Below are 12,135 nucleotides of genomic sequence, written 5' to 3' on the forward strand. Positions count from 1 at the left end.
TACCTCGTCCTGGGGCCTGGCGAGCGCCAAGGCGCACAAAACTGCCACCATCAGCACAAGCAGAGACACTTTGCTCAGAGCCATTTTCCTTCTGCAACATATTTGGAAAAGAGGCCAAGTCAGAAAATTTATCGACTACGAGCTGCAAGCCGCGTTTCATTTCTCAGCAATTTGCAGTAAATATCACCACCGACGATATTTGCTCATGGTTCCGCTTTGGCACGCCAAGAGATGGCTTCGGGGAAGTGTCGAAAGACAGCAAAGAACTGTGCGTATTAGTGCTTGAATTTGTGTCGCAAGAATTTTACGCCTTTTAGCGAAAAATTTGAAATTTGAAATACCCGGTGCGTGACTGCTATGGTAATTTACAATTCTTCGTTCCATTTATTCTCGGTATTTGCTCGACCTTGGCACTGAAATATGTAGCAAGGGCGGAAAAAAATATACAAGTTTGAAAACAACTTTTCCAGCTCTGCATCACTGCCCTCTCAGCAATGATAAGTCTCCACCTTGCATCTCGTGGAGTAACGAGAAAAACGTAGTGTGATTATTTTTCCAGCCATTGTGTACACATCCAGTACATAAAACATGAAAAGGAATAATAACGTTGCGCAAGTACTGAAAAAGAATAATTAATGGGCGTGTATATCTGCGGATGCTTCCTGATGTTATACACACTCGCGCGTCACAGCCTCTCTTTAACTGCAAGGAGGTTTTCCATTACATGGCCACAGCCGACGGTAAATGTGCTTTAGAGTGCACTCGCTCTTACGCTTTGCATGACTAGGAAACTGCTGTTATTTTCCTTGCAGGCGTATGCAGTTGGCATCGTAATTGAATAAATTTACATTTCCGAGAGTTTTAAGCGACCATTTTCATTTAAATACAGTGCTCGATAATGCGCATTAATTTGATGATGCACTTCACCTTGTAAATCTGCAATTATTTTTATTGCTATATAGCACCATATTCAATTATCAAGTGAATATATGGCCGACAGTTAAAATTATAACATTTGCATGAGACATTTTTGGTAAATTTGATGGACTTCGCACTCTCTTCTCACATACTTCTCTTCTAAACGGTCATACTCAATTATGAGTCGATCCATATTTAATCTTCACAGAATTAAAATTTAAATTTCTCGTCGCACTGCAATTTCCGAAAAATGTCGTACAACCCGAACGAACTCCTTCTGCCCGGCTTGAGCGTTCGCTCCTGCCGGCTCACAAAATTAAACGAGTGATTACAATTACTCGTTACAAATTAATTTCACTTGATGGAAGGCCAAAAATCCAATGATGCAATAGTAAATTTACCGAAATTTTAATAAAGGGATGATTGATTTTGATACATTGTTCATTTCAGCAATAAATTATATGTAGCAAAAAAAACGAGGTAATGCAAGACTAATGTGACTTAACCAAACAATTAAAATATACTACATAATATGAAGAGAAACAAAGCAGACTTGTCCTCATTGTTGAATTCACATCTCAGTTACCTCTCCTTCTCTATAGAGTCTATTAAATTTTCCCTGGCAGATTACCCTTATGTTTCGATAGCTTAATATTTTTATCCAAATTTAAATTACAAGGAAAATATGTGTCGAAAATCAGATACACGATTAACCAATATCATTATAGAAGAACTTATGATTATTTTGTTATAATTTCAATGTTCAATCTGTGCAAAATGAAAAATTTACAACAAAGACAAAACCAACGAAAAATAAGTAAAAGGCTGAAAACTCGGATTGTTGAGCTTACCTGTTCGATGTGGTGTGCGTCGATTGACTGTTTGAAGTGGAATAACCGAGTGCGTAGCCTGTCTCAGGTGAAAATACCTCTTCACTCGCCGGCTACAGCAGGTTGGTGGGGATTCCAGGAGCTTGACTTGATCAAGGTCGCCGCCGCTACACGCTAATTTCTCGAGGAAAACGCTCAGGTGCAAATGCTATAACGTGTCGCAAAAAGCCAAAACGTAAGAAACGCATGCAATTAAATGAATCAGTCCACGCGTTCCCAGCAAAATCCACACTTTAGACAATGAGAGCTAGCGTGAAGGTCCCCGCCTTAATTACATTGTGATTAAGACAGGCATTGTCCTCGATGCTCATCAAAATTTTGGCTCGTCGCGGAATGCCATCAAGTGCCTCATCTCTTTATTTCCGACGCAATTAAGTCGGCGAGAAAAACCACAGATGATGTCAATTTCTCTCCGCAATGACTGGAGTGTTTGTGACGCATAATTACTAGATGTATATGATTCCACTCATTTTGTATTTTTCCTATGACGACAACAATTACAACTTAAGAGGAAAAATGTCATTACGATTACTGCGTCGCAAATAAACTATTGTAATAGATTTATAAATCTGAACTTTATTTTTATTGATCTAATTTGTACATAGCCCTAATGATGCTAAAGGGATATTTATTAGATTGTACATCAGCACTATTGTGTAATTAAGACGCTTTTCTTATTTTGCAAACTTTTCAATCTTGCGCTGTTTTTTCCATGTAAATAGTTTGGGAGTTATTTTTCAGAACTCGCTGGACAACTTGCAAAGCCGAAAGTGGGATCTAAAACACCAAGCAGAATTATTTGTGTGCAAACTAATAAATTTTTAGAGAGTTAAAATCCATTATATTTTGTTTGTTATATAGTTTGCAATAAAAAGTATTAAATTGGTAAAAAAACCTACGTTTTCCAACGGGGCCCAGACTTCTTGATTGCCGTATACCGACTCTTCCTGAAACAAGATTTTAAAAAAATTGGTTTCCTGCTTGAAGCAAATAAGTATTCATTATATATAAAAAATATTAAATTTTATACCTCATCTTGTGGCCTGGCGAACACCGATGTGACCAAAACTGCAATCATTATTATTGCCAGCGAAGCTACTTTGATCATTATGACGTTCAACCTAAAGCATAAATAAAAGAGGTGAATTTAACAATTGACATCAATATCATCATGTTAACGTTCAGAAAATAAAAAAGGACTTAAATTTTCGAATTTGGTTATCAATAAATATTCTTTTTTCAGAGGAATTTTTTAATTAATTTAACCAGCCAGTTGGCTCGCATTGTTAAGGCATTATCAGGAGTGTCAAAGCAGTGGGAGATAATTGAGGAGTTCTGGGATCTATTACTGGCTGCCCAATGTCAGAGATGGCAAAAGGATAGGTTAATTTGGTGACTCGAAATGCTCAAGTAGCTCAACGGGCTGCGAGGCGCACCGGCGCTGTTTTGCTGGTTTTCGCACCTTTCCAGGCTTAAAAGGGACAAATGTCTGGCGTTTCAATCAAAGACCTCGGTGCGAGAAGGCAAAAGGATGGCCAAAATGGGCCCTAGATCTTTTGCAGCCACTTGGGCCCCATGTTATCCGCCCAGCGGTGTTATTGGGACCCGGTGAGCTCAAAGTCCACTGGATGTGCTGAGCAGAGGTTGAAAAAAAATTAAAAATATTAAACACTAGAAAATAAAAAAAGGATACGTTTCTCATTGCGGAATGTCTTACCCAAATCTCTCTAAAAAAAATATAGGGATTTGTTCAACGAATATGAAAACTATTTACGTCTGAAATGGAGAGCAATACGTTCTATATAGATTGGCAAACATGTCCACCTTGATTCGATTAAATTTAATTTTTTCTATACCACTTCCTGTCAATGAAATTAATGAGACCGTGAAGTGGAAATAAGAAACAAATTTTTAAAAATTTATATTTAGAAATGCATACATGTTATTCCTGTTAATCTGAATGCGAAATTTAGCTTAGCTTGGTGTTTGCTTCAAATTTAAAGTAAAAATATTTAGATTCTTCTCACCTGTTAGATGACTTGTGCTCCGCTGGACTTTTCGAAGTGGAATAACTGAATGCGCAGTTTTTAGCAAGTGAAAGGTTCTTCCACTTCTCGCCAACAGGTTATAAAGAATTCATCTCGATAAAGTTTCACGTTTTTTGTCTCGAGTCGTATCTTAAAGGAGATCGCTATAATGTGCGCTTTATTCTGGGAAAAATCACATAGAGGCAAAACTGATTTTAATTGCATTCCACTTGAAATTGGCAGAGGCTCATTTAAACCTGGCATCCAAAGCTCTTTGTCTTTGCCCATCGCACTATTCAAGTATATTAATGCGGTTTGATGCATATTCAACGGTCATCAAAAGGCAGCAGGAAACAAAACAAAATACGGCGAACGTTCTTTGGCTTCCAGAGACGCGCGGCAGCATAAATCACAAGAGGAGAGAGAGAGATTTGCACACGTTTTTCTTCTAAGGGTTGGTGGTTTGTTGTTGTGTGTGACGAGCGAGTGTGCGTACCAAATGAGATTTGCCTGCGGAAGGGCGCCGCGTACAGCCGAGGGACGCGTATTCCGCTGATAAAGAGCTCTCCAGCCAGCCACGTAAAGTGAAACCAAAACGCGCTCCTTGCTGGCTCTCTTACGCGTCGCATTAAAGCGCCGAGCAGCAGCTAATTCCGATTTATATGCGCGAATGTCGCAAGACATTAAGAGCCCCGACTCGAGCCCAACTAACTAACTCGGTATTCCTCTAAGTCGGACTGTGAAGTACTGTAGAGCATTGCGAATTTCATTAGGCTTTGGAATTTGCAAGCGTGTTAAGAACGAAAAATGGCTTCTCTGAAATTTGGAGTGGTTCTTAAATAACAAACCATGATATTTTTTTAAATAAAGAAAATTAACTGCTAAATGGCTTTATTAATATACTTATGTACGGATTAACTAAGGATTAGTGGATAGAAACGAAATATGAAGAGGAAACTGATCTCACACGTACTCGTACTGTTTTAGTCCCTTTGACCATGTAAAACACCACATTTAGTTGCAGGAAATTTGTAAACGACTGATAGACTGAGAAAAACCAAGAGGAGAAAGTGAAAAATATTTCATTAAACCTCTCAAAACCATCCTATGCTAGCAAACACTTCCTTTTAAAAGAAAACCAAAATCCTATATTTAATTGCCTAATTTTTGCTTTGATGCTATTCAAAATAATCTTCTATCCTGCTTGCATTTTCTTAATTTAATTAAACTGAATGTTTTAATTCTTGTACCATGGAGAAGAGGGTTCGATCTTTAAGTGGATCAAACTGATAGGGTGTTGTATTATTAACTGGTTATCTTCCGATTGTAGTTGATGTTTTAATGACAATATTACTATCTAAGCCATAAATTTGCGATTCCCTATAAATGTTTTAACGATTCTTGTCTCGATTGGGTTAGAGGCTCTTCTTCTTTGGAGAGCATTCAACGATTAACTGCGACTAATATCCTCAAATTTACATCCCCTCAGTCTGACAAAAAGCAATAAATGTTCAAAACACTGGTATCTCAGCAAGAAACACTATAACATTAATTCAAGAGAAATTGAGATCGTTTCGCAAAACAAACTCATGCCTAATTAATTGAAAACGGCACCACTAAAAACTTCTGGCGTATCATTAGGAGCGGCTGCGTGGAAATAAAAGGCTGCTCATAAAAGCGTTGCGAATAAAAGGCAATAGAGCGAGAAATGAAGAAATGTAGAAGCGAGAGCAAACAATTCACGATCCGGAGTGCATCGCAGCTGGGAGCGAGACTTTCCCTCCTTAAAGGGCCTTCCTTCGGGGACGTCACGTCAACGTGTTAGCCAATTTTAGGGCCATCGAGCCGCACGTGAGTCTTAAATCAATTATTCGGCTGCTCGTCCACACGCGACAAGGGGTCGTTGCAGGTAGGAAGGTCGTCGCGTTGAAGGCGGTTCCCCTGAGAAAAACGTTTTTGATACTCGATACAACCTATTTTCTTCTCCAGGCCAGCACTCTCTTAGTATGTGCAGACCGAGAATAATAAAATTGCGAGCGGCTCCTTTTTATTGTTGACAGTAAAATTTTCAATATAGCAAAGTGAGTCTGTTGAATATTTGAGTGCGCGACGAGAAATAAGTTTGCGCTCGAGAGTGAAAGTCAAGACGAGACAGGACTCTTTTGACTGTCTTCCTAATCAGATAAAGCGGAGCAGACAAGTCTGACGGGAACTTTGTGACGCATTATCCACCCAGAAAATTTATTCATAGTATTTTGAGTAATCGTTCCCAATAGTGATAGCTACATCTTGCATTTTAAAACTATGTCCCTTTTCCTTGTTCAAATTTGTCCTAAAACTGCATTAAAATGTACTTACAGCATTCATTGACTTGGTGAAATTTTTCTAGTAAAATTTCGATTTTGCTCTAACGTGGAAAGTATTATTTGCGTGATTTGAAATCTAAAACATTTTAAAAAAAAGTTTCCTCCATATATAGTTACATTGAATGCATATCCTTTTTCAAATAAATTAACTAGACGATTTTTAAAATTCAGAACGCTGTATTAATTAAAATTATTTTTTCATGCATTAAATTAATTTTTAATTGTTGGCCACGCTATATCAGCTCTCTTCAACACAACATATTATCGGGTTAAAAGTGTTTGCTGGAGCTTACGAAACCGTCCACCGCATGAAAAAACCGATTCCAGCGTTTATCATCCAGAGACTTTGAGCTGACTCAAATAGATCCAACGCAAACTGTGGCTGCTTTTATAGGGAGGCGTGCGGCAGGCAATGAATTTGTGTGCAAAGCGGCTCGAATCAAATTTATTCTTGTGTGTACTTAGCACACGCTTCTCTCGCTCACTCGCGCGCACACATTCACATGCTGGGGCTGGTTAAGAGGTGCGTGCAGTTTAATTAAATTTGCGAATCTGCGTGGATCCACTAACAATGTGAGACGCAGACAACGTTTCTTGCTCACTCTAATAAGCGCACACGCAAACCCTGAGCCAGAATCGTGTGTAAACACCCGGCAAAGAGGGTTGCCTTCTGTCAGGGTTTTACCTGACGATATTACGATCGCATTAATAATTGTTCAGCACCGATATGCATTTACGTTAACTTTCGGGCACCCACAAGGGAGAGCGGAGGGAGAAACTCAGGTATCAATAAAGGCAACGCCAGAGCCTCCCCCTCACGAGCACACGACCCGCTCGCACCAACGCATTCTCTCTCCTGACGGCACACGAGCAAGAGGGTAACTCTCACGCTCCCCCGCTCGTCCCTCTGGGTAGCCACGCTGTGTACTGTCGCCGCTATAACTACAATAAACTGGTATGGTATAGTAACTGGGCATTTTCCCTTCTTGTCCACCCGGCACCCTGTAAAGTATACCCTGGCTACAGAAGAACAAACTCTGACCTCGTGATAGGGAGAAGGCGCGCCGGCAGGGCCGACTGCGCCCATTCGGCGGCCCTGCCCCGCGTCGCTGACATGTGGAGGCACACCGGCGAGATGACCCGTAAGTTGATATGTCAGCCCTCATGAGCGAAGAGTTTTTTTTTCTGTTGCCAAAGTGCCCTCCCAAACCCAGCCCTCCAAATTTTTTTTGACCCGAAACCCCCCCAACAAGCGCGTAATTTCCTCCTAAAGGACATGTAAAATCGAACTTACGTACGCGTCATGCAAATTTTGTAAATATTGTATAATTTAAAATATGTCAGGTGCATATTAGGCGATCTAATTTTTTTCTTTGCACGCTGAGACATACGTAAATTTAAAATGGACGGTAAATCTTTGAAAATCGGACGCCGGTTGCTCGATGAATTTTTCGGTGAAAGTACAGAGGACGTTGAATTATTCCTACAGGACTTACACGTAATTAGGAAACTCTCTGGAATGACAGAAGATGAAACGTTTAATGTTCTTGAAAGCAAATTACAAGGACACGCGAAAAACTGGCTTTTGCAGTGGGAATGTGACCCATTAAATGTAAATAAGGGACTTGATGAACTTTTGAACGATTTGAAAAATTGGCACAATGATTTCGCACACTCGTACTACGTTAAATCCCCGAGAAAACATAGCGAACCGCGAGATTCTTCCTCTTTCTCAGATAGCGATCAATCTACCGATAATTTTGAGACAGATTACACCTTTAGAGTCAGCCGAGACCGTAAGAAAAAATCAAAAACACAAAAGGAGGAAAAAGATGAACTAATTTTACTCCTCCTCAAACAGTTGCAACAAAAAGAAGAGCAATTGCGCACTCTTCAAGTGGCACCTTGCACCGCACAAAACACATACGCGTTAACTTCACCTCATACTAATTATGTACTCATGAAAACCCCGCTACCTATACAACAACAGTTCGTGGAAATTCTTCCTCAGCCGCAACCACAGCATGTTTTCCCAATTTACCAATACCCAGCCGAGTACCCGTCGTACCAAATGCACCCACCACCAGATTTCGCACCTGCCTACCAAACGGCACCCCAGTCAGAACAACAGCAATTTTTCTCATACCGAGTCCCCAAAATTTGTTTCAAATGCAACCGCAGTGGACACATTAGAAAACAATGCAGATCACGCGTAGGAGATGCGCATCGCGGAAATAGGAGACAAAATTACTCTTCGCGCACGCACGGCCATATAACATCTCAGCTGGCAACGACATGCGGCAATCCACCAAACGCTATTTTTCCCCAGAACGCGCAATCGGCTCAAACGCGAAAGGTACTCCGTAACGTGCCGGTTTATGCACCCAAATCAGCAGCAAACCTAGAAAAGAAGAATCAAAAAGGGGTATCGTCAATCACACAAAATCAAAGCCTCGCCAGGGAACGAACTCATGTAAATATTGTAAATTCCATTTCCTCCAAAGAAGCCGAGTCTTCAGTTCCCTCGGAAAAGGGTAATTCGCAACAACAAAAGCACGCGATTAACCAAATACCGTTCTCATCAGTGCCAAAATCAAGTTCAAGCGAGTATTTCGATTTGTCATATTTTCAAGACGAAAACCAAAAGCCAGTAGTGAATTTGCACGAACAAAAGAGAGAAGTTTCGCACACAACCGGATTTGTAGCTCAAAGTGAATTAATATCCGAAAAAAGAGCTCCAGAACATGCATGTACATTGGCGGAAACCAAAAATGCCGGAATAACTGGACAAGTAGAGTCATTCCAATCAGGTCAGGTGAAAAATGAGATTGGAAGATCTAACGTTAAGAAAAAGAAAACTCCAAAGAAGATCAATTCACAAGGGAAAATTGTACGTACAAAATTAGAAAATGCGCAAAAGGCTGAAATTCAAATTGCAAAAGACACTGCTATAGAAAATGGCGTAGTTGTAAATAAGTTCGAATCGCAGAAAAAAGCGTTAATCAGTACAGCAGAAAATAGCATCACATTACCAGGAAAATGTGTAATAGCTACTGTAGCAGCAGTTAAGCAAGAAACTAATAACTTGAATGAGCGCGAAAATCACGTTGAAAACTGTGATAAGACTATTCCCAGTGACAGGATTAAGGAAAAACCTGAAATTCCTTTGAAACTAAAACCCATCATCAAGAACACAGTAGATTTTTTACGAAATCTTGGTAACTTTAGTAGCAAGTGGCGCAATAAGCGAAAGCACGAAGACAACACGAAAACCTTCGAAATGGTTAAAATACCGAAAAGCGAGGTATTGCCGAACAAGCCAGAGAACGGTTGAGAGTTGAAGTTGCATATGTAAAATGATTTGTAAAGTAATCGTAGCATTTCGATTTGTGAAATTTACATTCAGTAATTTGAACGTCAAACGCTTTTCTTCGAAAAATGTGCATGATTTTCCAAATAAATAAATTAGGTACGATTTCCCTTCAACAAAGGACATGAAACAAATTTGAGAAGACGGAATACTAATATTCTTAAAAGCAGTATTGATAAATTTTCCTCTATGCGCAATAAAAATATAAAGAAAAACGGAATGATCAGTTTATGATATCCAGATTGTCGCAAAGTTATTGAATTTTTAAGGTCCCGATCGCAGTTTTTTTTAATAGTAAATTAACGTCCACAAAAGAAAAAATCATAAAAAACGACGCTATATATTATTTTTCTTCTTCCTTCATACTGATTTCTTAAGGTCAGGTCTCTAGATCTCTCTACATGAATGTGTATTATATTAATCCAGGTCAATGAACCAAGTCAATGCCAAGTAACCCCCCGTCCCTTAACTTTTCACTCGCCAGCACAAAGCGTAATACAAAGCTTCAAACGTTAGCAAACAATAGCACACAGCATGAAAACCTTTACTTCACAAATTCTCATTACAGGCGGCGCAATTTTTATTCAAAAAATATTCTAAATAAAATCCTACTCCCCTAAAGGTCACCAAAAACCACCAATGTCAATCAATTTTCCTCAAATCCATTTCCCACGAACTCTCTGTATATCATTCAAGTTACATCATTAACAACAAAGAGGTTTAGAACCTATATCACCAGGAGTTCCAACTTTCTTCCTCATACAAAAATAACTTTTCTTTAAAAAATATCCCCAACCTAGAGTTCATAAATAAATAAACCTTTGTCATCTTTCAAATTCAAAAGCCTCTAAAAAGTTCTCACAAAGTGGCAAGACATTAAATCTTGAAGTTCATACAGGTCAAGGAACCCTATTTTAAGAGGATCAAAGCAGCACAAGAGACATTGTATCGCAGTAATCTTTTGTCGTAAAAAAAGGACAAATTTTTCCCCCCCTTTAAAGAATTAGACCGACCGCCCACTAAAGAAAATCTCACGCTCGCCCTCTTACAAACGAAACACATCTGTTTTAGAAGGTCAAGCGAGCAATTAATCATGAGATACCTTTGTGCTTAGTTCTATACAAAAAAAGGTTATTGTCAAGTTCTTAAAAAGCTTAAAAAATTCCTATCTTTTTATGAAACACTGACACATTCTATTCTTTCATCTATTATTACGATTTCTTTATGTATTAATTTATGTCACATTCTTATTTCTCTATTTCAATATAAAACACAATACTCAATACCCATAATAAGTTTAAGGTAATGAATCAACATAGCAGGAACACGCAATTAGGTTTAATAATAAAGTGCAGAAAGCTTTCCCGTGATAGAGAACCAAGAAGGAGATAAATCCAATTGTTAGTTTTTACTCCTATTAGTGCAACACAAATATTAGTCGCGGTTTTATTTAATTTTTCATTACGCGACACACACTTGGTCAAGATTTGAGGTTAACAATACCTCAATCTTCCAACGTGGGCAGAAAATTCCGGCCAATCGGGCAGTTGACTCAAATTCGATTTTTTTATCTTAATTTTAAGAGCGCGCAAATTTTTTTATATTAGTTTTAAAGAGGTCAACTGTTTCATTTCTTTAATAATTAGTGGTTGCAATTGACGGTTACAGGACAGAAGCGAGATAGTATGTCACAAAATTGAATTTTTTTATATCTTGGTTACATTTCGGAAACACACGGTTTTTGGATAATGATTGAAGAGAAATGACAAGTAAAGAATGAGTTATCACTGCGTTAAACCCTGCATAGGAAATTAAGAGTTATGGAAATTTCACAGAATTTCGTGAAAATAAAAAGAAAATAATGAGTATGTATGTTGCGATAAAAGCAGCGGCTTATTTGCACCATCAAGGTGAACATAATATGTGTTTCGAAACTCTAATTTTTTGGTATACTTTTCCAATATACCTCAACGGTACGTGTGAGCATGGTAGACACAAAACGAGACGAACTTCTAGATATTCACGATATTAAAGGAAAAAAGGTTCAAAACAAAGTGGCGATAATTTATAAAAGTTATGCATATGATACTCAACGAGTAAAGATATTTCTCGAGTCTAGTTTTCTCAAAGCGATCAAAGGGACACTTTTGTAGAATGTAAAGTCAAAGTATTAAGCGCGACAAGGAGGAAAAAGAGAAATTGAGCGTAAAATATCCACCTCGAACCACCAGGACACTCACTAAAATAACAAGGCGCATACATACGTGACTAAACCTTAAGGTCTGAAGCAAAGAGCTGCTTATTATGTTGAATAAAAAGAATACATGAAGCCGACACAAAAGACAAGGCAATTCTAAAAGTATTTATCCCTCTGATAAATGGCGAATCCCATTAAATCGCTTCTCTGATGAGTTCTATTGATTTAGCATTAAAGACAAGGTACTTCAATTAAACATGGAATGTGTATATATATATATTTTAGTTATTAATAGAGTATTGACATGACACCCTTCTCACTGCTCAAATCAAGAAATTATAATGAATATGCAATCAGATATTCATTT

This window comes from Cloeon dipterum, chromosome 4 (assembly GCF_949628265.1).
Source record: "Cloeon dipterum chromosome 4, ieCloDipt1.1, whole genome shotgun sequence".
Taxonomy (NCBI): domain Eukaryota; kingdom Metazoa; phylum Arthropoda; class Insecta; order Ephemeroptera; family Baetidae; genus Cloeon; species Cloeon dipterum.